Source organism: Canis lupus, chromosome 18, assembly GCF_048164855.1.
Source record: "Canis lupus baileyi chromosome 18, mCanLup2.hap1, whole genome shotgun sequence".
NCBI classification, from domain to species: Eukaryota; Metazoa; Chordata; class Mammalia; order Carnivora; family Canidae; genus Canis; species Canis lupus.
The window spans coordinates 2334865-2361655 of NC_132855.1; the positions used below are offsets into that span (position 1 = coordinate 2334865).

At 38.3% G+C, this 26791-nt stretch overlaps 1 protein-coding gene and 1 long non-coding RNA gene across 10 annotated transcripts in view; both read right to left on the reverse strand.

Annotated features, from left to right (window-relative positions):
- The window catches only part of KCND2 (potassium voltage-gated channel subfamily D member 2), a 476195-nt gene that overhangs the window by 258555 nt on the left and 190849 nt on the right, over positions 1-26791 (reverse strand). The gene's annotated exons all lie outside the window — the stretch shown is intronic.
- Positions 1-26791, reverse strand: part of LOC140608578 (uncharacterized) — a 227574-nt gene that overhangs the window by 25587 nt on the left and 175196 nt on the right. Inside the window, exons 4-5 of one of the 8 annotated variants that reach the window (XR_012010554.1) lie at positions 16785-16830; positions 16019-16285 (exon numbers count right to left, since the gene is read on the reverse strand). The exons of 3 other annotated variants lie outside the window; for them this stretch is intronic. This is a non-coding gene — a long non-coding RNA (uncharacterized lncRNA). Of the gene's footprint in view, positions 1-8957; positions 8977-16017; positions 16286-16784; positions 16831-17879; positions 18480-26008; positions 26480-26791 lie in introns of those variants that run through there. 4 more of the 8 variants (XR_012010560.1, XR_012010561.1, XR_012010559.1 and 1 more) reach the window with 4 other exon arrangements.

A 26791-nucleotide genomic window follows, 5' to 3' on the forward strand; every position in this document is an offset into this window, starting at 1 on the left:
TGCCTTGACCTTGTTGTTATATAGATGTTTACGATCAAAATATTCTCCTCAAATATACATGTTGGTAAAATTTGAGTGGAGCAAACAATGACCTACTAAATCTATAATTAAGATTGAAATATGACTTTATCTTAACTCTGAATATGTTCTGTATTTGAACTGAAAACAAACAGGAATCTGTAACGTATTTTTATATTTTTTCTAATAAACAAACATCAATATAGTTTCACTTTAATAGGATGTAGTTTAAGCTTCTTAGGAAAAAAGTTATGAGGTCTTGCTTTTCTTTTGTTTCTGTTGATGAAATTGTATGCAAGAAACCTCACAACACATCTGCAACACTACAACCTTGAATTTTAAGTTGATATTGCCTGTAGTCAAGTGTGAGTCATGAATTTCAATACATTTGTTTCAATTGTTCCCTACAGCAAAGATGCAGAAAATACTTATTTCCCTGGTTAGTATCAAATTCAAATGAATTTTATCATTTGAACCAAGGAGGAGACTCTAAGGTACTATCCTTCCTACAAAAAATGCATAATGAGGGAGAAAAATATTAATGGTTTAATACATTATTAAATTAGAGAGGATCAAATTTCCTTCTATTTTACTTGGATATAATTATAAAATCTCCAGTATGGTTATTTTCCCGGCTTGTCTAAGAAAGAGATAAAAGATTCTGTCTCTTGAGTCTGATAGAAAACATTATAGCCAGAGGCCTGTACAAGAAATTGTTATTGAGTCAGAAATATGAATTGTTAGTAAAGCTTCTTTAACTCAGTTTTTTTCTGATGGCTATAATTATATTATTAAAACTTTTTAAACAAATCTTCACCCAGATTATCAGAGCTCTAAACATTTTTTAACAGTTCTTTATTTTTCATATTACATCAGGAAAACAAATCTTTTTTCCATGATTCATTACCTAAGTTAGTTGAGGATAAATTAATTTTCGCTGTTTCCATGGGCCTCTGGCATAAAGAAAAAATGAAGACTGTAGCAGAACTCGGTTCCAGGAACATCCCTATAATACAGTGAAAATGTGACTTCACTGACAAGGTTCATTTTTTTTTTTTTTTAACCTGAAAATCATCAGCACTTATTATTGATATCAACGGGGTAGCTAGCATGACCAAGTGATAATTTATGAGTGATGTAAGGTCATTTAAATGAGCGACATACTCTCTGTCTCTCATGAATAAAATCTTTAAACAAATAAAAAAATTTTAAAAAAATAAATGAGCGACATAAATGAAAATTTATGACAATGTAAAAGTGTCATATATCATAGGACAGTCCTGTATCTTTTATGTTGGTACCATGCTTTTTTCTACTTTCTTATTTTTTTAATATTTGGAGAATATTTTTTTTTTAAGTAATCTCTACACCCACCATGGGGCTTAAACTCTGAAAGCCAAGATCAAGAGTTCCACATTCTACCTACTGAGCCAGCCAGGGGCCCCTGCAGCACACTTTAAGTAATACAAATGTTTTAGGATATAGTTCTCATGTGGGCTGCATTTAGGGCTGATCCTAAGAGTTATCATAGAGATTATAACACAATTGACTTATAAGCTCTATTTCTTAGTAATTTTTGCTACATATCATTGACAAATGAACGTGATGTATGATGATTAAAAGAACATCATTATCATCATGGTTACTATTATATTGTTAGCATGTAAAAGAATCCACTGGGTAATTGAAAGGAAAAGCTAGTGAAGAGAGATAAAACGAGTTTTGTGAACAGTATTTTGATAAAGAAAGCAACTCTTATTAGTTTTGACACCAATTTGTGTGTCTTGTAATAATTAGAGTTATTCAGGCGGTTCTTACCTTACAAGTATGGAATCCAGACATCCAATAACTGTTGCTGAATTATTCGGTTGGCCCTACATGACTCTCATTTACTCAACTCCATATACACACCAGCCCAATTTGTCGGGCATGCTTAACCTCGCTGCCTTACTCAGACCACCTGCCTTGGTAGATAGTTCTGTGCAATTCTCTCTCACCTCTTAAAATTATATATTTTAGTGTTTCGCTGTTCAAAATGCCTGTCTCAGGTACTTAGCACATAGCATGACTGTTAGCAGATACTCAAGTAGGTAGCTTACAGTGAAGCAGCCATATATAATACGAGCTCTTCTAAACACATTTAGCTGTTCCGACGCTTTCCTACATCTGTCTCTTAACTTCCTATACTGGGGCTAAGCCAGAGGGAGAAATATACTGGGGTACAATCTAACTACTTCTCAAAAATGCCCCATGGCGGTGGCTACCGAATTTACCACTTTAGTCACGAGATGAGGCCAGCCCTGCTGGCTGGCATTTGGAAAGGTTAAGGGCTGTGGGAAAATTGTAGAGCCCCTCGTAGAGCTCAAAAGCAATGATTTTTTTACAGTTTAGGTATTTCTTTCTTTCCCTTTTATCGGCTGTAATTTCCTATTTCTAGTTTATTAGGTTGCATTATTTCTACCATAAGGCAGTACACATCCATGTGAAAAAAAGAGAGGGTATAATGGATTTTTTTTTGAACGGTGTGAGAATAAAATTAGTGAAGTTAGGTATTAAAGCACTATTTCCTTCCTGCCCCCTCCACCCCTTCCCACCCAGACACACATGCTCACACGCCAGGTAGCAGAAAAACAACAATTTAATATGAATAAAGGCAGGTTAAGTCTAAAGTATCAATTGACTTAGAGGGCTCATGATATCAATAGAATGGAGTGGGCTGGTTAGCTTCACGTTGTCTAGTTTGCTTATTTGGTTAAATAATAAGTACTCAATTAATTGACATGTATTTGAAAGCAGCTTTCTGGGCCAAGTACTGTTAGAGACTCGGGAATTACAGTAATGAGGAAAACAGACAAGAATCTGGTTTCAGGAGCTTACTCTCTAGTAATGGCTGGAAATTTCTTGGTTGGTACCAGACACTATTTATTTTAGTTTTATTTTAAAGATTTTATTTATTTATTTGAGAGACTTAGAGAGAGAGAGAGTGAGCAAGAGAGAGAGAGAGAAAGAGAGAGAGTGAGCATGAGTGAGGTGGTGGGGAGAAGAGGAAGAGGGAGAAGCCGACACAGACTCTGAGATCATGACCTGAGCCAAGCACAGGTGCTTAACCGACTGAGCCACCCGGGTGCCCCCGGACACTGGTCTGGTTGGCTCATGTGTTGAAGCCTCCCAACAACCCCATCAGATAGGAACGATGGAGGCAGATGAGAAAACTGAGGTACTGAAGGTTAAGTGACTTGCCTGTGGTCGTGCCAGTGGGCAATGGTACCGGGATGTGAACTGGGTTCATTCCTCCCCTGGGTCTGTGCTCTCACGGCCAGGCCTCACGGAAGCTTGAAAAGATTACCCTGCGTAAAGCAATGGTTTTTTCCAAAATGAACACCATCCTTTTCTAGTGGAACGAAGAAGCCTTTCTAGGTTGGTTGTGATGATGAGTCTTCACCTTGGAAACCTGGTCCATTTTCCATCCCATTACCGTTTTCTGGCGATTCTCAGCATACTGGGATTGGATTCAGGAGGCACTTGATCGAATTTTGTCTCTTTGTCCTTAATCTTAACCAAAGGTAACCGAATTGGCCGGATTTCTGTGAACCTCAGCAAGGCTACACTGTCAGAGCTTACACAGTCTGCGGGTGAGCACATTGAGCATTCTGTCTCTCACTGTAAAGCTAAAGGACCACATGGCCATAGGAACGCGAGGAAACCAGAGAGCGGAGCGCAGGATGACCTCTCCCCCGCGCACTCTCTCTGTCGCCCGCCATGTTCTGTTATTTGACCCTGGAGCCAGTCACTGGAGCTCTGGGAACCCCAGTTTCCACCTCTACAACAGTTGCTAACGATCTTCCTCCACAACAACAGGGCTGGTGTGAGGAGCTGATAGAGAAAATGTAAATACAAAGGCTTTGTAATTTTGAAAAAAAATTATGCAAATTTTAAGTTGCAAATAATTTGAAGGAGAGGGATAGAGCATTTAGCCTTCTGCATAGCAAGCGTTATGCAAGATCGTTATGAAGATCCTTATTTAAGGGAGGAGGAAATAAAAGGATAAAGACAGGCACTCTGCACACAGCAGTCACTCCACGAACGTTAGTTAACTTTTTCTTTTCCCCCTGATACAAACTAGAATATATTCCTATCTATTTATGGACGACTTTCAGAGCTAAATTAAAGGACAGAAATCAAATTACCTCTTGCTTCTTATGGGTATAATGTTGAAACACACTTAATCCCCTTTTTCCCCTTTGCCTAACATAAGACTTTTCTGAATAAAAATGTCTGAGGGGTATTGGCTTTCTTATAGCAACAATTTTCATGAAATGGAACGTGCACAACTCAGTTTTGGTGTCTAAAACCAGGTCCTTAATGGTCAAAAACGAAGGTCTGGAGGAGAGCAGATGGTGGAGGACCTGCGTGGTGAGGAAGCGAATGAGAATATGTAGAGAAGCCCATGACCTTGACACCCTCTACCCTGCTTTCCTGGAGAAACTAGATATAGGTGGAGATGGGAAGACGGTGGTCAGGGCTGTTGGACGGCTGTGGTGGGCAGCAAGGGCAGAGAACACGCATGCTTCTGTTCATCATTGAGGACTCAGAAACGAATGACCCCACGTGTACCTCTGAGGCCTTCCTATGAGCTTGGCGAGCAGAACGGCCAGGCAGGGAGGTACTTGAGTTCCCGTGTGGCTGGCGTCCACGGCCCCCACCTAGAAGCCATGGCTAGGGGATTTATGGGAGGTGGGCACTACAGAAAAGAGGGGGGTAGGTAGCTGCACATTGCTCAAGCTGACCAGAAGATGTGGCAAGATCAAGGGGTGCCACGGTGACAAGTAGGACACAGGCAAGGGGCCTGTCATTTGGCCACATCACAAGTTCCATGACTTGTGAGGAGCAGCAGGACAAACGGCAACTGGTTGGATAAAGAGTGCTACCCTGAAGTCCCCCCAGGGGTCCTGAACCTCCCTACTCAGCACAGGGTCACAGAGCCTCCCCTTTCCCTCAATATCTCCAGGGCCTAGCTTAAAGAGGGAAGGAAGGTGAGGGGAAAACAGCTGAGAGACCAAGCATTTCATTATTCCTCCACACTGTTACAATTATTAAACTGAATTTTTAAAAAAACACTTCTGATTGGATAAAAGTTTCTGTTTTTCCCTGCTAACCAGCGCACAGAGTGCACATGAAGGAGGCCAGGGAAATTATAGATGTAATGAAGGAGTTCTATTACCTCCAGGCATGAGTTGGTGTTGGAGTGACATGTGCCGTCCTGCTACAAGAATAACAGGGTGAAAGAAAGAGGAGGTATTAGAAGGGCGATCAGAGGAGGCCTTTTTGAAGAGACGACACTTGAGCAGGATTCTCAAGCATTATTAGAAAGACTCAACCAAATGATCACAGTGGCCACTCTTCCAGTTGGAAAAAGCGCAGAGCCCCTGAGTCATGAAACCTGACCTGGATGCCTTCCTTTAATGATGCTTTTTGTTGTTGTCGCCACTTTATTCCCTGTGACAGTGGCCCTAGCATTGAGGTTAAGTCCTTTATTATTATTTTTAAAGGTTTTATTTATTTATTTGAGAGAGAAAGAGAAAGAGAGAGCATGAGTGCAGTGAGGGGCAGAGGGAGAAGCAGACTCCCCCTGAGCAGGGAGCCCGACTTGGGGCTCGATCCCAGGACCCCGAGATCATGACCTGAGCTGCAGGCAGATATTTAACTGACTGAGCCACCCAGGCATCCCTAAGTTCTTTATCTTTTAAATTTTTTATTTTTTATTTTTTGGAGAGAGAACACAGAGGGAGAGAGACCCTCTTAAGCAGGCTCCAAGCCCAGCATGGAGCCCGACTCGGGGCTCAATCTCACGATCCTGACATCATGATCTGTGCCAAAATCAAGAGTCAGTTGCCTCAGCGACTTGAGCCACCAAGGTGCCCCAAGGTGGAGTCCTTTAAATTAAGCATAACCCAGCACCCAGGTGCTTTGGATCACATCCCACGGACCACCAGCTCAATCACAAGCTCCATCCTTGGCTCTCACATGGACCTCAGGACCAGGAACTCCTCCGTCTCTGGTACTGCAGCCGAGCCTCTCCACATCTAACACGGGCTGTGTGCTGGCCCTGTGAAGGCTCCCAGGGCTGCTCAGGACTGGAAAGTTCTACATTCTAGGGGCAGTCTACAGCCATCTAGCTATCGGTGCATTCCTAACCATCATTGTCTATCACATGGGTTGGATTTCATGTTGGCTTTGTTTCTGAGTTTATTAACTGTCCACAAGTCTTTGTCATCTCTTACCAACTCCTTGCCGTGGTTTTCAGCTTCATGTGGATTCCCAGGTCTGTGGCCAGAGCTGTTCCTAAATGTCTTCCCAAATGTCACCATTCGTCTTTACATTACAAAGATTGGGATTTCCCATTGTTTCATAGCATTTGGTATCTGGGTGATTCCTATTTCAAGAGTGTAGATCACTAAGTCTAGTTATAACTGTTCCAAAGCCTGAACTTATCACAATACTTCAGGCTTCCTCTATAAAGTTAAAAAAAAAATTAAAAACAACCAAAAAAAAAAAAAACAAAAAACAAAAACCAAAACAAAACAAAACAAAACAAAAAGACAAAAAAACCCGACACCCAAACAAGGGTGCCTGGGTAGCTCAGTCAGTGAAATGTCTGTCTGATGCTTGGTTTTGGCTCGGGTCATGATCTCAGGGTCCTGAGATCAAGCCCTATGTCAGGCTCCACTCTCAGCGGGCATCCGCTTGAGGATTCTCTCTTCCTCTCCCTCGGCCCCTCCCTGACCCTAGATTGCATGCATGTGCTCGCTCTCTCCCTCTTTCTCAAAAATCAATCAATCAATCTTTTAAAAAGCAAACAAACCGTGTTTGTGTTTGTAATTCCAGCCTCACCACAATCTTATGAGAAAAAAAATTACCATTACTATTTTACACGAACTAGAGCTTAGGTAAATTGCCCATAATCACGAGTTGATGACAGGGATTTGGCAGCAACACGATGCTATTCTAAAGCCCATGCACTTTCCACCATGGTTCACTGGAGCCTTTTACTCCAGATACTCTTCTGGCATTTTCTTAGTTTGCTGTTCCCTCATTCCTGAGTTTACCCTGGCATATTTCTTTTATTAAGATTCCACCCTCCACCCCCTCCCCACTTGGTAGCAATATAACCTCAGGTAAATTGCATCACTTTCTTGAATTTGTTTTCCTTATATTTAAAATGTGGATAAAAACTGCTATAGTGAGGTAATACTAGACACATTAAAAATATCTAAGAGTCTAGTCATTGTTTTGTTATTGGGCACATGTTCTTTGAGGATTCCACCATTTATGATGCCCTGACGTCTCTAAAGGTATATAATTCCTTTCCCTATTTGCTTTACTTAATATTACCTTATTATTACAGCTTGCTCCAACACTTTGCATGATTCAATATTAATAAGCACTGCAAAGAGCAGTTGACGTTCACTCTGATATTCCATAACTGACGGTAGAGTTGAATATCCTGTTCAACAGGGTTAATTTTCAAAGAAATGATGTTGTCTGGTAATCATCAGTCTACTCATAGCACAGATCCTGAGGACAGTGATTGTGAGGTGATAGTAAATTAAAGTTTTGGAGAGATTAAATAGCTTGACTATGAATGAAGTGGATAGACAGTGACAGTAGAGAGCTCAAATTTCTAGAACCTCATTATTAGAATGTTACCCAGGCGAAAAAAAAAAAAAAAAGGTATGCCTTGCAGTATCAAATGTGAGAAATTCCAGATCTATGGTGTCAATATTTCATGCACGTATTTTCTATCTAGAGACAATGTGGAGATACTTTTAAAATAATCTTTTCCTCAATTATGCCATTTGGAGGAATGTATAATTCTAGTCAAATAATCATAAATTGCTACCATTTGTACATCTGTCACAATTAATTATCTCTGAGGATTTATAATGCGAAAAAATAAACGATGTCTTTAAGTTGCGGATAGGTAGGCCACAAAGATAATGACTTTACATTTGATTCTCAAGAGTACTACTAATAATGAAAAAATGTATTTTCCTATCATGTTAAAACATAGTAGTTCACTAAAAAAGTTCCGTCTTAATAGTTTATATAATAGTTAAGTACGGTTTGCCTATAATTTGGTGTGACGCTGATTGCATGGAATTTCCATCAGCTCTAGTATCCTCCATGTCTATTAATTGATGATTCATCATTAATTTCTAATGATTTTAATACTACATACACACATTTTTTTCTTTCTTCTTATGTAAGTTAATGGGACATATACATGGAATTATTAAGCTCTATGACCAATTCACATACTGGCTTAACTGTGGGGCCTCACCAAGAATATTAATTCAATCCATAAATGATGATTGGATGCATTTTACATATACAATATATCACATATATATAATGTCATATAATAATGCACGTATAATCATTTAAAAAATGTACTGAGTTACCATGACATCTATCTATTCCTATGCCCCCTTGTCTACTAGGATAGTTTCCATTCTATGCCTTTCTAGACTGGTTACGAATTCTCATAGAATCATAGATTCTTTAAGCTTTGACAGAGAAGTTGACTGCCACCTAATTCCTTCTCATTTCTATTCACTATTTTCTCTGAAAACAAAACCGACCAAACAACAACAGCAACAAAAGTGCTCTAGTTAACAAGCTTATGGAAACTGGATGAGGAATGGGGGGGGAAGGGGAATCTATGAAGGGAAGAATTGCCTGTGCATGGTTACCTTTGAAAAATGTTATTACGGTCTGAGATCTAAAACATAAAATATCTGGGTCTGTGTGGAAAAAAAAGAGGATCACATTAGCTCACCCGGAAAAGAGATAAATAGGCCGGGTACATGTAATGTACTTACGGTAAAGTGCTTGATGGTGGGGTGGAAAATAAAGTAGGAGTCTACAGAAATACACGTTCCAGACTTACAGATATCACTAGTTGGAAAAAAAAAAAAAAAACTTAACAGAGCACAGCTCATTTAACAAAGTAAATGTTATCCCGTTCTCTTGAATTGATATAGTTCAGGGTAGTGATGGTGGTGCACGGTGCTCTGCAAAATTCGAGCTTTCTCAATTTGTTATAGCGTGCGTGTTTCTTAGGAAGAGAGGCACTAATTTTCATACACAAGTGTGGAATAAACATAGTATCGTTTTTATTAAGAGGAAAACAATTTCAGACATCACATCACTCTAGAATTCTATGCTCCATACTAAGTAAGAATATGAAATGAAATTTTACTATATCCTCCTATTTTCAGAAGTAAATTAATAGCCAGAATCCTAAGTCTCAAAATATAACTTAAGCAGTACTCTTAATCTGTATAACGATCCAATAAGCCGAGTCTAACAGGACGTTAGAATTCAGTCTGGTTCCTTTTTTCTTTCTTTATGAACCAGAAGATCGGTGTTTTGTGTCTGACTTGGGTTAACACCGATGCTAGCCTCATGCATTTAGTTGGGTAGTTTTCAATTGAGCAGACTCATCACAGATTTATAATTATTTCAATCAGAAAAACACTCACAATTGATCTAACAGAGAAGATGGGAGAAATTTGTGCTGATCCATATTTCACCCCGGTTCATGGCCACCGTCCAGCGCTGCTAATTTGGTTTTTGACTCTCTCATATTCCACTGAACCTTTCTGGGGGAATAGCCTATGCATCTGGCAGATAAAAACAGACAGGGACAGAACTGGGACTTGAGCTCCCAGTTCTCCACTACTGAAATAGAACATTGGCTAATAATGATTTTCTAACAATATTAGTGTTGTTAGACTCTTCTGTATCCTTTTGTTGAAGTTTTCTGGCACCAGGGAGCTAAGAATGAACGCAGAGGACATATTTAATGCTGAAAAGCTACCCATCCACTGAAGATATTTAAAATTCCAAAATGAAATTATATGTAGCACTTCACTGTGAAACAGAATTTAAATATGCCACTCATGGACAAAATCATGAATTCCATTTTACTTTCAAATACACATCTTTATAAAATTACACTCGGCTAATAACTAAACCTATTCCATTACAGAGGTATGAAAAAGATGAAGTGCTGAGCTTCACAAATGAGAGGAGCCAATTCATCTATGTTTTGTGAATTACTCATGCTTGACATTTGAGGAATTTATACCAATAAAATGCATAATGGATCAAAAGTTAGTAAGTTTTCAATTTAATTTTTAAATACAGGGATGAGAGGCGATGTGTGTGCGTGTGTGTTGTATTCACAAAGATCTTTCCAGAATCTGCTATTATCATCCAGCACCATGCTTCCTTAGTAAGTTCTAATATGGAAACAAGTGGGATTTCACGGTCAGCAGTATCCCTGCTTTCAGTCAGGGATCAATGAAGAATAAGCCTGAAGCTGGGCCTATATCCTGTGCAATCTCATTATGACAGGTTTCTAGGAAATCAATCTGTCTGCTGTTTATTGCACATTTCTCGGATAGATCACATTGAAATTCAGCCCTAAAGTTCTTCAACTCTCATTCCATAGAAAACAGCAACAGTGGAACCAATTCACTGTTAAAAAATACATAAATATGTAAATAAAATCGTGGCATATAGATAGGCTTGTTGTTGCTATGGCTTTTTAAATATCCATAGAAGGATACCATTTTCTAAAAATATCCTATAGAAAATTAAGTTCCCAACTAGAAGTCACTTGAATTTTTTCCAAAAAAAGAATGTTACAAGAAGTATAAATTTGGGAGTTTTGTGCAAACTATCAATAGAAGGAATCATTACTACAATACCGTCTGGGGGATGCCACAGATCTGTACTGTGGATAACACAATGACATTAAGGAGGACCCTCCTTATGACAGTGCTCAAAGCCATCCTCCTTTCCCTATCTGCTCTAGAGGAAATCATATTATAGCAAAGGGGCTCCATTTATTATTTACTTTAAAGCTGCAAATGAATACTTATTGCCTCTTATTCATATATCTGTGAAATGAGAATGCAAGAGAGAGTTAAGTACTTAGTTAATATTTACGAGGGATTTAAATGGAAAACAATGAGAAAAGTCCTAATACATGAATGCTGTTTTCTGCACTTAAACACTTGAAAATGTGGAATTAAAAAATTTCACATCCCATTTACTAAGCAAGCTGCATCTTTCTCCCCAACACCAATTACTTTGCAGTATACTTTTTCTTTAACAGAGGCCTGAAGCTTCTAGAGCCTACCTTGATGAATGCAAGTTTGTATGTATGTGCATAATTGTCATTTATCAACACTAATGTTAACAGTGAACTTCGTAAGTGGCCATTAAAAATTCTCAGTAAGGCCTGATTTTTCATTACAGAAATACTACAGAAGTACCTTTATGGATTTATGTTCCAGATGGTAGTACCATCTGGGAGCTAACTTTCATTGTCTAATAGTTTCTTGCTACATTTACATGTATTAGGCATCAACACCCACTTCTGGTTACAATCGTTTTCTTTCCTAAGTCAGTGCTTAGGAGAATGCGTGTGTAGAGCTTATTATGAACTGATCTCAGGTGACAAAAAGAAGTAAACAGCCTGGAAATTTCACATTGCTAATAATGGGATGCACAGCAATAGAGTGACCTCCGTTGACCATTTCCAGACGTGGGAGCAGCAGCATTTGTGCCTAACACATTTGCATGAAATGTGTATCCCCAGCAGGTTGGGTCTGCCACTCTGTTCCCTTGTGAACGTAGACTTGCCAGATGGTTCCGATGGAACTTTATTTTCTTGAGAGGCTGCATTTAAAGAACACCTGATGGCCTCCAAATGCACCAAAAATCAAACTGCTAGATTTTCTAGTACATTGATAAAAATGAGAATAAAATGGAGTGAACAGCAACTACACAGCGCATTACCCTTTGCTTGGGGACACCGATCCCATCCTGGCTCAGCCTTGAGAATCAAGAAACTGATGGACAGGCCAATCTCTTTTATTACACACATCATGATGAAGGTTTGACTTATTTTCAGTCAAAATGTCTACCAGATGCAATTTTTCCTCCCCGATCCCATGTATCTAACTCCCGTAATTCTCCTCATATTGTCATAGTCCGTCGTTCACGATACTATGGTAGGTCCCCCCCCCCCCCAAAGATGTCCATATCGTAATCCTGAGAACCTCTTGGTATGTTACCTTACATGTCAAACAGGAATTTGGAAATGTGATAATCACAAAGGTCATTCTGAGACGAAGGCAAAAAAAGTCAGAGTCATAAAAAGGACACAAGATGATGGAAGTTGAGATTGGAATGATGTGCTTCAAAGATGAGCCAAGAGATGTAGGCAGACTCCAGAAGCTGGAAAAGACAAAGGCACAGATTCTCTCCCGGAGCCTCAGAAGGAACATGGTCCTGCCAGACAGCTTGATCTTAGCCACTGAAGAATCATTTTGGACTTCTGGACTCCTGAACGGTAAGGCCGTAAATTTGTGTGTCAAGCCCTAAGGTTTAGGTTCTTTGTTACAGCAGCAATAGGAAGGTAATGCACATAACCTTAGAGTCTGTGGGCTCAAGCACTGTTTTCACAGTATTATTGAATCATTTTACTATAAGAATACTCTCTAGAGAGGGACAATTTGTTACTGAGGGAGAGTAAAGGGAGCATTGCCAGAATAATAATCTTGGGAAAGTAAGAGCGGCTGGAAGCCAGGACACAAGTGGGAGGATTGTATTCAGCTAGGAACAGAGACAGTTGGCTTCATTTTTTTTATCTCTAATGATAAGAATATCATAGACTGTGATATCATTGGCTGACAACCTCTCTTAGTTTTCTTCCAAATCCTGTGAACAGTATTACTCTCCTTTTTTCCCTGGGTTTATTTTCCTCCATCTTTGAATGTTTTCTATTCCCCAGTGACCCTGTCTACAGACTGTTTCTTCCTCCTCATTAGATGTCTCAATATTCAGTCTTATCTTTGGTGGTTGTTTAATTAAAATGAACACCTTCCAGAGTGCTGGTTCTTAACTGGGGACAATTCTGTCCCCCAGAAAGCATTTGGCAATGCTTGGAGACATTCTGGTTGTCACAGCTTGCGGGGGGTGGGGGAGATGTGCTGCTGGCATCCAGTGGGTAGAGCTCAGGGAGCTCAGGGATGGCTGCTAAATATCTTTTAATGCACAGAACAGTCCCTCAAGCAAAGAATTATCAAGCCCCAAATGTCAGTCATGCCACTGCTGGCTGTTGAGAATCTGTTTTTTTTTTTTTTTTTTTAGAAGAAGATAGGGGGTGAGGGAGAAGGAGAAAGAGAATCTTAGGCTGGCTCCACACCCAGTACAGAACCTGGCTCAGGACTCAATCTCACAACCCTGAGATCATGATCTGAGCCAATGTCAAGAGCTGGATGCTTAACTGAATGGGCTGCCCAAGCACCCCGTGAGAAAAACCCTATTTTGGATGATACACCATTCTTTATGTTATAGTTCTCAGTTTCCTTGAAGCCAAGCTTCTTGAAAGAGTAGACTCCACTCATATCGTCTACTCTCTTTGCTTCCTATTGCTCCTCCACTATACCATACAGATTTCAACTTTTCTATCCTTATCTTCTCCTTTGGGAGGACTCTTTCAAATTCCCGAGTTTAAATATTACCAATATTCAAATGATGCTCACATCTTTATATTTCACCAATTTTACCCCCAAATGTGAGACAAATTGATCTCACTGACTGCTAGGCACCTCCATTTCTTTGTTTCAAACACCTCAAATTGAACATACACAAAATGATCTCATTAGTATCATGGAAATTTATTTTTCCTCCTGCATTTGCCACTTTCTTCCTCTCTAAATTTCTCAAGTCTTTGGTACTTTGTTTTTCTTTCTGTAGTCCATTCATTGCCCTACCCACTTACTTGCCAATTACGCCTACTTTTCAAAATTCTGTTCAAGTCTCTTCATGGAAACTCCTCCTGACACCTCTAAGAGCTAAGACCTACTAAGAGCTGAATCAGACCTCTCTCTCTGTTCATCCTTTATCGTCTTACAGCATGCTCCTGTGCAACGTCAATCACACAATCTGCCATACTGTATTACCAGTTAAGAACGCAGAAATAAAAATCGATGAAATTGCATAATATTTCCCTATAAGAATCCAAGCTGAGTATCTCTTGCTTGTTTTGATACAACCACATTGGACTTTCCCAACTTCCTTCACAAAATGACCTAAACTTTAATGCTCTATTGTCTCTGGCCTTTCGCTCCAAAATGCTGGGGTTCAACATTAGCTCTGTAAAAAAAAAAAGACTTCCCTTAAGTGTAGAGTGCAAAATTCCATAATGACCCCCCCCCATGACCTTTGCCCCTGGTGTTACTCCAGTGATTATGTTACCTTACATGGCAAAAGGGATTTTGCAATTGCAATTGAGATTACTAATCAATTAATTTTAAAGCAGATTATCTAAACAGCCTTAATCTAATCATGTGAACCCTTAAAAAGCAACAAATTTTCTTTGGCTGGTAGTAGAAGGAAATGTTGGAGACATTTGAAGCACAAGGGCTCCAAGTGCCATTGCTGGCTTTTACGATAGAGTGGAGAGGGGCCAAGAGAAAGGTGGGTGGGGGGTGACCTCTAAGAGAAGACGGTGGCCCTCTGCCCAGAGACACCAATGACACCAGGAACCTCTAGCCCCGAAGAACTGGGTTCTGCCAACAACCTGGATGAATGGGAAGTAGATTCTTCCCTGGAGCCTCTAGATAAGACCTGAACTTTGCTGACATCTTGATTTGAGCCTTGTAAGACCCAGTCGGACTCAGACTTCTGACCTAGAGAACTGTGAGATAACGAATGGCTGTTGCTTGAAGTTGCTAATTTTGTGGTGATTTGGTAGGCAGTGATGCAAACACTAAAAGCAAGGCCCAATTCTCCCTCCACCTCAGCAAACAAATCAATCCTTTTTCTACACTACAGTTTAAAGAGCTATTTCAATTTCAACCTGGACTTGCTTCTTTAACCTCAAGCTTTAAGTCTCCTAAAGGCAGGCATTGTGTACTATTTATATCACATCTGAAGAATAAATGAATGGACGAGATTAAAAAAAATGCATGTGACAAATAATTAGCCATACTTTGGTTTGGTTCTCTGGAAATAAATGTTTTATAACCTTGAACCAAGAACCAAATCAAACTATCTAACTAGCTTGCAAGAATGGACTCAGCCAGAGGCAGGACCCCTGACAACCTAATTTGATACACCAGTATAGTCTAATTGACAGCTAAGGGACAACCAGGCAGCTCCATCAGGTACTATGGGGTAGCTTGGTACACGCTCTTCTTGAAAGAAAGAGTCTCAACTACAAGAGAAAGAAGAGAAATGTTTGCCTTATCCAATGCATTCAGTCAGAGTATACTCCTGAAAAATATAAACCTCAATTCTAATCCTTCCAGAATGTACTGGAATTGTTTTCTATATGCTAAGATTTTGCTTGTGTGCTAAAAAGCCCAACTCATGACCAGCAGTCCTTGTCTAAAAGTAATATAACGTGCAGTGTTACCTTCAATTTTGATAAACCAGGATACAAATGGTAAAAGATATAAAGTACCAAAGATGCCTCCTTTATTTCTTTCTGCCTATAAAATACTGTGGCTACGAGTAAATTCAATCTACAATTTACAAACAACCCAACGGTAAAAAGAGAAGACTAAGAGCTGAATGATTTTAACTACACAGATGAGGCGATTCAATTAAGCGTGCGTCTTTCCCCGTAGACTAGGTCACAGCAAAATGTGAGTAAGTGACTCAAACATATAGGAGAATTCTGCTCAACACACTGTATCACATGCAATACTTTATAATACAAAGTGATGTGTAAAATGAAAATAAAAGCTTAATTTGTTTATACACTTTTGTCTGAGTTTATGGATTACAAATGTAAAAAGTCAGACTTCCTAGCATAGCTTTAAAGGAGAGCACAAGAAGAGCACCGAATGCATGAACTTAGAGAGATCTACTTATTATATTCTTCCAAATTATAACAGCAAAGTTGAAGGGGGAAACCATAATTCCTCTCTCTTGAAGGTACAATACACATGCCAAAGTTTAAGTCACGATTTAATTATCTTAGCCTGTGTGAGAGAAAGATTACATGAAAAAAAGTAGTTAACAGAACACACTAGTGAGTTATACGTGGCCTTCATCAGTTTCCCTCGGATTTCACAAGAGCATAAATTAGTTTTTGTTGCGCTAGGCTTTGATATTTGGTGATTTGTTACTAGTAGCCGCATGCCTGTCTTGGCTTGATCCGAAGATGAAAGTAAGCCTAGGTAAATAAATAAATGAAAAAGAGGATTAAAGCAGAGCAAGAAACTAGTGCTCTCAGTTGTTTGTTTTGATATTTGGTATTTGATATTTGTGTATTCCACTGAAAATATGACAACTGATATAGTGATGTGGTTTTGTTTTATGGTTCCTCTTTGAAAAGTTTATTTCTTCATCTCTGGTGCCTTTCTAGTAGTCACATTCTTGTTTTATTTCTTTTCTTAGCAAGGGGTTATACCTTCTGTGATAAAATAGGGATTATTATCACTTAATACAGGATAAAGTAACAAGCGAGATGATTATTTCAGCCAACAAGAGAAAGGGTTCATGGCAGAGAGTGTGTACATTTTCTATAATGGTATATCTTCAAAAGCATTCTAGGGGTTTATATACTTAAAAGTATTACTCTATTAAAAGAACATTATTAGAAATAGTAATACTTCTTCCTGGCCAGAGACCCTTTATAGTTATGGTCTTCACTCTTTAAAATGCTCAGTTACCTGCAAATTTAATCTCAACAAGGCAAAGCTGCATGAATCCCAGAATCTAGAATTTAAATAAAAGAGTAGAGTGGTGAGTATTTATATCGGACTTTCTTCTTTTAAAAGGATGATACTACTCTATTTGCATTAATTTTCTCAGGTTTAATAATCTTATTTATAGGATGTTACTTCAAATATCAAATATTGAGTATCTGTTGAAGGCTTTAACTCTTCAGACCACTGCATACTAACAATAACAACAAAATTCCATGATTTTCCTTGGGATGTTTTGGACAATACATTTGGAAGTGCACTAAGGAAATGACAATGAAATTACTTATGAAGAGAGCAACCGATACCAAAAATCTTACACATCCTATGGGACTGTGAAAATAATGTAAACTTAGGGTTTTATTTCCGACATTTCTTATAACTAAGTGACTTAATTCCCATTCAGATTGATGAACATGATTGTCTTTTTGGTTATTTTTAAAGACGGACTCATGTAAGGATCCAACTTTCTCGAGCGTATTTTAAAATTTCTTGAATTTACTAAGCATACCCACTGATTTGTTAGATATGCAATGGAAAACTACAAGTACAGGAGTGGGCAGATTATGATTTTAGAAAGGTGACAAAAGCAGAATTAAATGAGGGCAGAAATCTGTTTTTTTAAACAAAAATAGCATTATATGTTGCAAAAATAACACAATTTCCATTAATCTACATACATATTTATAGTCTTCTTTGAAAAAGCATCCTGCACCTCTTAGAAAATTCTGACAGTAGAAGCCTCTGTCAATTATATAATTTCAAATAGCAACTCAAATATTTAGCAGCCTAAAACCATACGCATGGTGAAGAGAATAACATGAATGAAAAGGAAACTAAAAGCAGAGCCATGTAGGTTTGAACTGGGCAGTGATGTCGGAGTCTGTGGGGTCTTCAACTGAAACGAGACGGGGGCAAAATATCTGAAATATCATTTGTACCCAGCCTCTTGGTAGTGAAGACATGGTAGTGATGGAAGGAGTGTTTTGTCAAACTGAAAAAAAAAAAAAGTAATTATAATTTTCTCTAAGAACCCTAGTGAAAACTTGCCTGCTTTTTGTAGATATTTTTCACAAAGAGGACAGAAGCAGAGCGACCTCAGTGGCAGCCTTGACAAGCCACCCAGGCTAATTAGCTGCTATCCTGTCAACAGGTACAAATCATTGCAGGAGCTGGGGGCTAGGATGGCCAGTTCCTTCAGCTGGGGTGCCTGGGGCAGAAGGTGCTAATGACACCATGACCACCACCAAGGATGCCTTTAAGCAGCACATTGTCTCCAGAGGATTTTGGCATCCAGGAACACGGAAGGTGCTGGGTGACAGCAGAATAAAAATCACACAGTAGGTTTGACAATAAAGCATTAAGTAGAAACAAGGGACACATTTTCCCTTTTGTCCAAGTTATACTTCAAGGCAGAAAAAAGAAAGAACGAAAGAAAGAAAGCACGCTCTTAACTATCTGGGAAGGTATTCATTTTTCTAATAGTCTATAAGAAAAAGAATTACTTATCTTGGTTGAATTTGTAAAGAAGAGTGTCAAGCCTCTTAAATCTTTTTGTCTTCTATGCGCTTCTTTTTGTTTAGATTGAAAGAAAATGGTCTTTCTTTGAAGAAGCAATCAGCCTAATTTGAGGCTTCGGCCTGTCCCTAGTTTCTCCCTAGCCTGTAAAATATAATCAGCATCAGTATGTAAATGTCCCTGATAACTTCCTAAAACAGGCTGTTTTTAGCTTGTTTTTACCTCCTGACACGTGTTCGAAATGGGTAATGTTTCTATGGTTTATATTCTAGACTCAAATTTCAAATGTTAAAAAATAAATAAATAAAAATGGTTTTGGCGATGAAACAAATCCTCTTAAGTTCTTTAGTCACTTGCTAAAAGCCTTAGGGGGCTGAGAATAAAACTGGAATGATGAAAGAGGAGACAGGATGCATGAAGAATTCTGTAATCAGGATATAGGGAAATGGAAAGAGAACCACTATTGGAGTCAGGCCAACATGAGTTTGGATACAAGGTCCTCTCTAGACTGCTGAGTTTGGGCACATTGCCTATTTCGGCCCAGTTTCAGTTTTCTAAACTGTAATGTAGGGTTAATAATTTAGGTCTCTAGGGATCCCTGGGTGGCGCAGCGGTTTGGCGCCTGCCTTTGGCCCAGGGCGCGATCCTGGAGACCCGGGATCGAATCCCACGTCGGGCTCCCGGTGCATGGAGCCTGCTTCTCCCTCTGCCTGTGTCTCTGCCTCTCTCTCTCTCTCTGTGACTATCATAAATAAATAAAAAATTAAAAAAAAAATAATAATAATTTAGGTCTCTAACATTGTTTTTTTGAATGAAATTACACTACAGCTTTGAAAGCTCCTAAAGAGCGCCTTATCTATAGTGCTCATTTAATAAAAACCTCTAAAGGGAGCTCCACTAAATCTACATAAAGATAATAATGTTATGCTTAGTTATGGAGGAGGTTGGTGACCTAGGTAGGACACACTTAGGAAAAGAATTCCCTTCTTCCCAAGTTTCCAAGCAAGGGAAACTTTCCCTCCTAATTGGGAGCATTTACGTTTCCACCTAGTTTAAATTCTAAGGTGAGACTCATTAGCAGAGAGAAGCAAAAGGAAGAAAGCATTGAAAAAGCAGCAAGTAGAAGATGCAGTCTCAGGTTATTAATTGTGCTATTTCCTTGTTCTTTTCTCTCCAATATTTAGAGGACAAGAAAAGTGTCTTTATGTTGGCATTTATTTGGGGGAGAAGGAAGATTCCTGGACTGTGTATTCACAAGAATGAGGACGAAAATAGGATGTTGAAGTAATAGATTCTAAAATTATATTATTAGGAAAATAAGTTGTGAGGCACAAGAAGAAAAGGTAAGGCAAATAAAAGAAAAAGAATCCTCCATGTGTTTTTATCCTTTAATGGGGTTTTTATTCAATCAATAATTTGACAAAAATTTATAGAATGTTTACCATATGCCAGGAATTTACTGTTTTTACACACTGTGGATATGGCACTAACTAGAGAGCTAAAACTCCTTGCTAAGATGGAGCTTATATTTTAGGGAAGGAGGGATATAAATGATACATAAAATAAAGATATAAAACACTAGATAGTGATAACTGCTATGGAAAAATATAAAGCAAGGAAGGGATGGAGAATGTTATGATGGATGTGGGAGCAGACATTGAAATTTTAAATAGAATGATCAGAAAAGGGTTCGCCAACAAGGTATGACTGAGTAAAGACCAGAGGAGGTGAAGGAACATGGTATATAGTTTGTGGAAGAATATTTTAGGCAGATAGAACAAGCAAATTAAGATTAAGCACCCTAGGCAGGAATACACCTCCTCTGCTGGAAGAATAGCTGGGAAGCAAGTGTGGTCAGAGTGCAGGTGATGCAGAAGGAAGTGGCCAGAGCAGTAGTGGTGGAGGGGACAGGCTGGCACTTGTAGGACTTTTTAGGACAATCTGAATACTTGGTTATGTTTTCGTTTTGTTTTGTTTTTCCTGGCAGAGATCTAGAGCCACTGGAAGGTTCTGAGACTAGTGCTCTGACTTCCATTTTAATTGGCTCCTATTGGAAACTTTGTTTTGCAGACAGTAGGAGTTAGGAGGTAGTGATAATACATGATGATGATGATGATGATGATGATGATGATGATGATGATGATACTTTTCTAGATACAAACTGAGGAAGAGTCACCTTTGGCTCAGGTGATGATCCTGGAGTCCTGGGATGGAGTCCCACATCGGGCTCCCCACAGGGAGCCTGCTTCTCCCTCTGCCTGTGTCTCTGCCTCTCTCTCTGTGTCTCTCATGAATAAATACATAAAATTAAAAAAAAAAAAAAGAAAGAAAGAAAAAAAGAAAAAGAAAATCCAAGGATTTTCTACATAGGAAGAATGTTTGTTTCAATTATCTTCACTTAAAGTTAATAAGTAGACAGTTTTCAAATAATTCTGGTATATATTTTCATCCTCTTATGTTTTATGTTACCGTACCTCCTACTACAGAATTTCAAATTTTCATTTAACATTACCCTACTTAGCCTCTGTTCCTCTTGAAAACAAAGAATGTGAATTACTCATTTTCATTTTCTTTGGAGCTGACACACACTGTGTGGTTAAGATGGACATAGAATCAACAACTCAACAACACATTTGTTCATTTTGCCCATCCAGCATATGAGTCCATTTTTAGGTTGTGGGAACTCTCTCATCTAATGAGTCTTGGTTGATACCAAAGATTGTCTGATTTACAGAAGGCAGAAATGTTAAATATTTGCTTCCACAGCTTCCCTTGGGTCTTGGTCCCAGATTCATGAGCTGGGGTCCTCCTTGCAGGGGTGTCCACAAAGAACACAGCCTGGAGAGTCAGTGCACAAATGCAGGGGACATTCTCTTCTCTCAGCTGCCCTTTCTTTATTAGATTAATTCTCAGGTACAGTTTCGGGTATAATTTTGGCTGCCTAGGCCAATGCTTGGTTCCCTCAACTTCTCAACTGTTCCATGAATCACCCAATATCCTTTTTTGAACTTCCTTCTTTTACTTAAAAAAGCCCTCTTCAGCTTTGTTACTTGGAATGAAGAATCCTCACCAATGTAATGCTCAATAATCATTTAATGAAAGCATGAATATTGTACCCTCCTTTAAGAAATGCATTACCTTACTCTGAGATAGAGTAAAGGGGCTGCAATTCCTACTTCTATCCTCCTGTTTGTCATTTGCAAAATATGGAGGGACATACTGGAAGATAAAGAGCACAAGTCAGGTGAGAATGGATAGGAAACAGATGAGAGGTAATAGAAAGTTTCTGATTTTTTGGGTCAACGACAACTTGAGAACCTGGTAAATAATATGGATTCTTTCCATATGAAATTGCACATAAGCAAAAGCTCAAACATTTTTCATGAAATTTTAATGAGATCAAATGCTTTGGCATCTTCTCTCTTTGATGCTTTATATAGTTTTTAACACATTCCAAAAGGTGGAATACTACCCTACATCTATTCTTACCGTGCTACTTTACACATGTTGCTAACATGACTATAATTTCAAATGTGTAGCTAAACAGTTTATAGTAACCATGAAACAAGAGTCAGTTTCATAGAAATGAAATTGCATTTAATTTTTGTGATATTCCTAGAGGGAAAAGTAAGCCAGGAAAACAGAAACAGTTGAATTTCTCTAGCCACTATATTGACATAAAGGTATTAATATCGTTAAAAAAAAAGATAAGCACAAAGTATAAAGTGTTAAATCAATGTTAAATAATTAATACCAACTAAAAATGGATCTTGAGAGTTGTACAGACTATTAAAGATCATCCAAACTGATGTCATTATTTAATAGAAATGGGTTTCGGAGAAGTTAGGTAGATTGACCAGTATCACCCACTTAGTCGTTACTTACAGAGGAATATCTTTCCTTTTTATTTATTTATTTTTTTTTAAGATTCATGTATTTATTTGAGAGAGAGAGAATGTGTGAGCAGAGGGAGAGGTGAAGGGACAGAGAGAGAAGCAGGGCTTGACCCCACAACCCTAAGACCACTACCTCAGGCGAAATCAAGAGTCACATGCTTAACACGGTGCCCCAGGAATATTCTTTCATTATATCAGTTATTTTAAACCAGAAAGCCCCATGTTACTCATTGTTCAAGTGAAATATTATAGCCAAATCCATGCCAATTTTCTCCATGAGGAGCATGGTTTGAAGGCCATGCACTCCAGCATCTCTGTCTTTTGTTATTAATATACAATAATAGATAAAAATAATGGTGTATATGTGCATAGGTCTAAGTACTTTCAGATACCTTATCTCATTCAATCTTTCCATCAAGCCATTGCAGTGAGTATTACTGATTAACTCCATTTTACAAATGAACAAGTCAAGGAGTAGAAGTGTTAAGTAACTTGCACAAGGAAATACAGTGACAGAGTCAGGAATTGAACCCAGAGCTATTTGACAATGAAGCTTCCGTTCTAAGTCACTACACTCAAAAACCCTTCCATTTTAAAATGTTAGTTTAATAGATTTTACGGTCTGTTCTATTTTCGCAGTTTTCTTACCTCTTGTCTATAAAATGAGCTCTTAGATAAGAAGAGAGTAATCAAATTAAAAAACCTTTTATCCATGAAACATCGTTTATTGACTTCTGTTATAGTTTGGATAATCACAGACAAAAATACTAACCAAACAGCTCACGAAACAGAAAAAAGTACTAAAGATGACTCTCTTGATTTATCAGTGGATGTGGGCTTGGTCTGTGATTTGCTATTTAGAAAACTCTTCTGAGCTACTGAGATTTCTAGAATTTTAAGTGACATATAAGCATAGCAAATCAAGAATTTAGACCCTTCTGGGATTGTGTTAGCATCAGAATGGTGAAGAGATTTCATCTCTCTGGATCAATGCGGATTGATTGGTTGTGATTGTGTTGTGCTTGATTAGCAAAGTCTGAAATGGGCATGGAAAGGGAGGTGACATCATTTGAGTCCTATGTTGAGCTATTATGTATAAACCTTCTTATGTCACTCATTTGGGCTTTACCAACCTACAGCAAGACTGCAGTCATTATTTAGTAGCAGGAATTTGTCAATCTGGAATTTGTCAATCTGGAATTTGTCAATCTGGAATTTGTCAACATGTAGTTTGAAGGTGTGTGGAATAATTGAAATAATAATTGTATATAGCACATAGCACAGTTCCTGGCCTATAATAATATATTCAATCAATGATACCTATTATTATTTACATTATTTTAATTTTTATAAGAAACATCTAAATAGGTTACAAACCTTTATTGATTTCTTACTTCTTAATTGATCTCTGACTTCTGCACTTACTTCTTTTTTCTTCTACAACAAAAATGTCTGCCATTCAAATTCCCCACTCTGTCTGCAGAGGAATTCTAAATATGTTTTTTTCTTGAGAGCTGATGCTCCCCCAGGATCTAGTAATTTATTGGACATTAAAGGAAGCCAAGCAGTTGACTGGTTTCCTCCTATAGATTCCAACCAGTTGTGAGCAGACACAGAGCACCACATAACCATCTAGATACAGTATTGGCTTTGTTATCGGTACATGCAACAATGGGAAACTCAGGCCTCCTACCTCAATCTCCAAATGGACCACTGCGATGGAAAAGTTCCATCTGAGCCACAGGCAGACAGGAAGCAAAGGGGAGGGTAATGCTTTGCTTGAGAAAGAAGCAAAGGAGAGAAGGAAAGAGAGAATGAGAGAAGAGAGGGAAGAGTGAAAATTACAGAGGACTACTTTTTACATTTAGTCAAAGGAATTTGCACCGATCCTTGGGGCACGGCCCAGCAGATATCCGCTTCCTGCATCTCCCACCCACAAGTACATCCTTCCATCTCCCCGATCAGGGAAAGCTAAGTAGGAGAGGTATTAGAAACATTCACTCTAACACTATTCTCTCCTGCGCAGTGGGTCAGAAGTTTCATCCCCTTATGGAAATATGAGAGGAAGGAAATGTGCTCTATCCCAAGCACGGCCCACAGCCTACAACTTTAGATGTTTGTCTACTTTCTCTAAGCCAAATCACATTTCCTTAGTTTCTTCTCTCAATACCTCTAACTCAAGTCATATGGCATAGACGATGGACTGCACACTGCGGCGGATAAAGAATTCCAATTTGCGTACGTGCATCACTGCTGAGTGCCCTTCCCACAAATCCCCAAAGGGCTTTTCAGCACTATGGGGACCTAATCCCCCTTCTGTTGCTGCTTTTGCCTTTGTTAGTCCATCCCCTTTCCTTACGCACCACACTCTCCCCAAGCATTCAAATCACCTTTTACCGAATCCCATGATGCACTTAGATGGAGAATGGGTACTTTTCTTTGAGTCAAACACACCTATTTAAATAATACACGCAATAGGCTCTTCAGAGGACATTATATGATGTCTCACTGTAGGAATTATTACTAATTTGGATTTTTTTTTCAAAATTTTTTATTACAGAGGCTGACTGTAGTGATTTATCTAAATCTCTTGAGTGTTGCTCAATGGTTTTATTCACAAAAGGCTGAAGCTGGCAGTTTCTCGTTACAGAATGAAATCTGAAATAGGCTCAGCAAGCTGTAGTGTTATGTACTTTGACGTCACACTTGTCAAAGCACTGCAGGTAAATTATAGAGCAAACGGCAGGCTTATCTAAAATCTTTTTGTTGTTGCTGCCTTCTCCCAAAGGAACGAGATTCTTATCTTAATGGTTGAGAAATTATGCATTTGTTTCTATTAATGTACAGAAATCTAAGTCTTTATATCCTAGCTTATCACAATGAAATTAAAACTCTTAGCTTTATACAAAGGGTATTTTTCCAATGTTAAAAGTGCTCTGTTTTATTAAAGCAAAACAAAGAATAAAACAAACTGGAAACATATTACAGTGTCTTACATTGAATCTAAAAATCTCCTTAAATGGTCGTTAATTCTTATCTTCAATCTGATGAGGAAAAAGCCAGTAGGACAATGTAGGCAAGTATATGGTGTTTGAAAACTAGATTTTTTAATTTGGAGGAATGATTTATATTTCCTCATGTATGACTGTTTAGGTGAAAGGGGGCTGGTGAAATCTACATGACAGATTTTGATATATTAATACAAGTATCAGTTCAATTCAAATATAAAAAAGGGAATAAAATGCAAATGTACTTGCATTTATCTGATTATTATATGATATTAAAAGTCAAATAATTCAAATGGATACACATTTTTAAAATTAAGATTTTCTTTGTTAAATCTGCCAATGCAATTTAGACATTTGTCAAAACTAGTAATTCATGAATCAAAGTGGTGATCTAATCTAATAATTAGTAAAAACTGAACTTGAAAAAATAGAATTTTTGTATTTATTTCATGTCTGGCCAAGAATAGTATATATAACATATAATATTATGTGAGAAAACCCAGTCTTACAATCACAGGTATAAGAAAACTTAAAGGATGCTTCTATTTAGATGGGAATACTAATTTTGCTGATTAGAAGAAGCAAAATGTCTATTTTATGACAAGATCTAAGAGTTTAATAAGTTTTAGAAATTTATATTGTTAACTACTAGGAGGTTTTGAGATCAGGTAATAATACCCAACAAAAAGTAGACTAAGCAATAAAGATTATTGTTCCCATAGTAAAAAAAAAAAAAAAAAAAAAAAAAAAAAAAAAAAAACTCCTATAAAATGAGGTATAGGGTCTTGTCTAGAACTTGAAAATATGCCTTTAAATAGTTTCTTCTGTAATTCTTTTGACTTTTTTTTCAGTAGGCTAAAATGGCTACAAAAGCTCTAAGCATCACATCCTCACATATCAATATTAGGGGGGAAATGGGCCTCTTTTAACACATCTTTCTGTTTTCCTCCCCAAAGGAGACCATTAAAGACCCAGAAAGCATTTCTGCTAATCCTGTTGGCCAGATGTAGGCTACATTGTCCATCCTTGCCTTTAAGGAAACCAGGAAAATGATGATGATGCAAACAGGCTCTCAGAAAGGAAATGGGTGTCAGAGACTCTGTTTATACAATCCCTGGGGCCACCAGCAGTGCGATGCAATAGTTATGAATGAGGCCTGTCAGGTCGAACTTCCTAGGTTTGAATCCTGGCTCATGCATTTCTATACTGTGCCATCCTCCTGGAATTTCAATTTCTTCATCTAGATAAAATGGGGATAAAATAGTGTCTCCTTCAATTAATGTGATCTGTTACTTATAAAATATTTGGTTATAATTTATATAATAAAACCTACATTATTTGACTGCACTAAAACTTTGAATCTCTTTAAGTGATTCTTTTTTTTTTTTAAAAGATTTATTTATTTATTCATGACAGACACAGAGAAAAACGCAGAGACACAGGCAGAGGGAGAAGCAGGCTCCCTGCAGGGAGCCTGATGTGGGGCTGGATCCTGGATCCCGGATCCCAGATCCCGGATCCCAGGATCACGCTCTGAGACAAAGGCAGACGC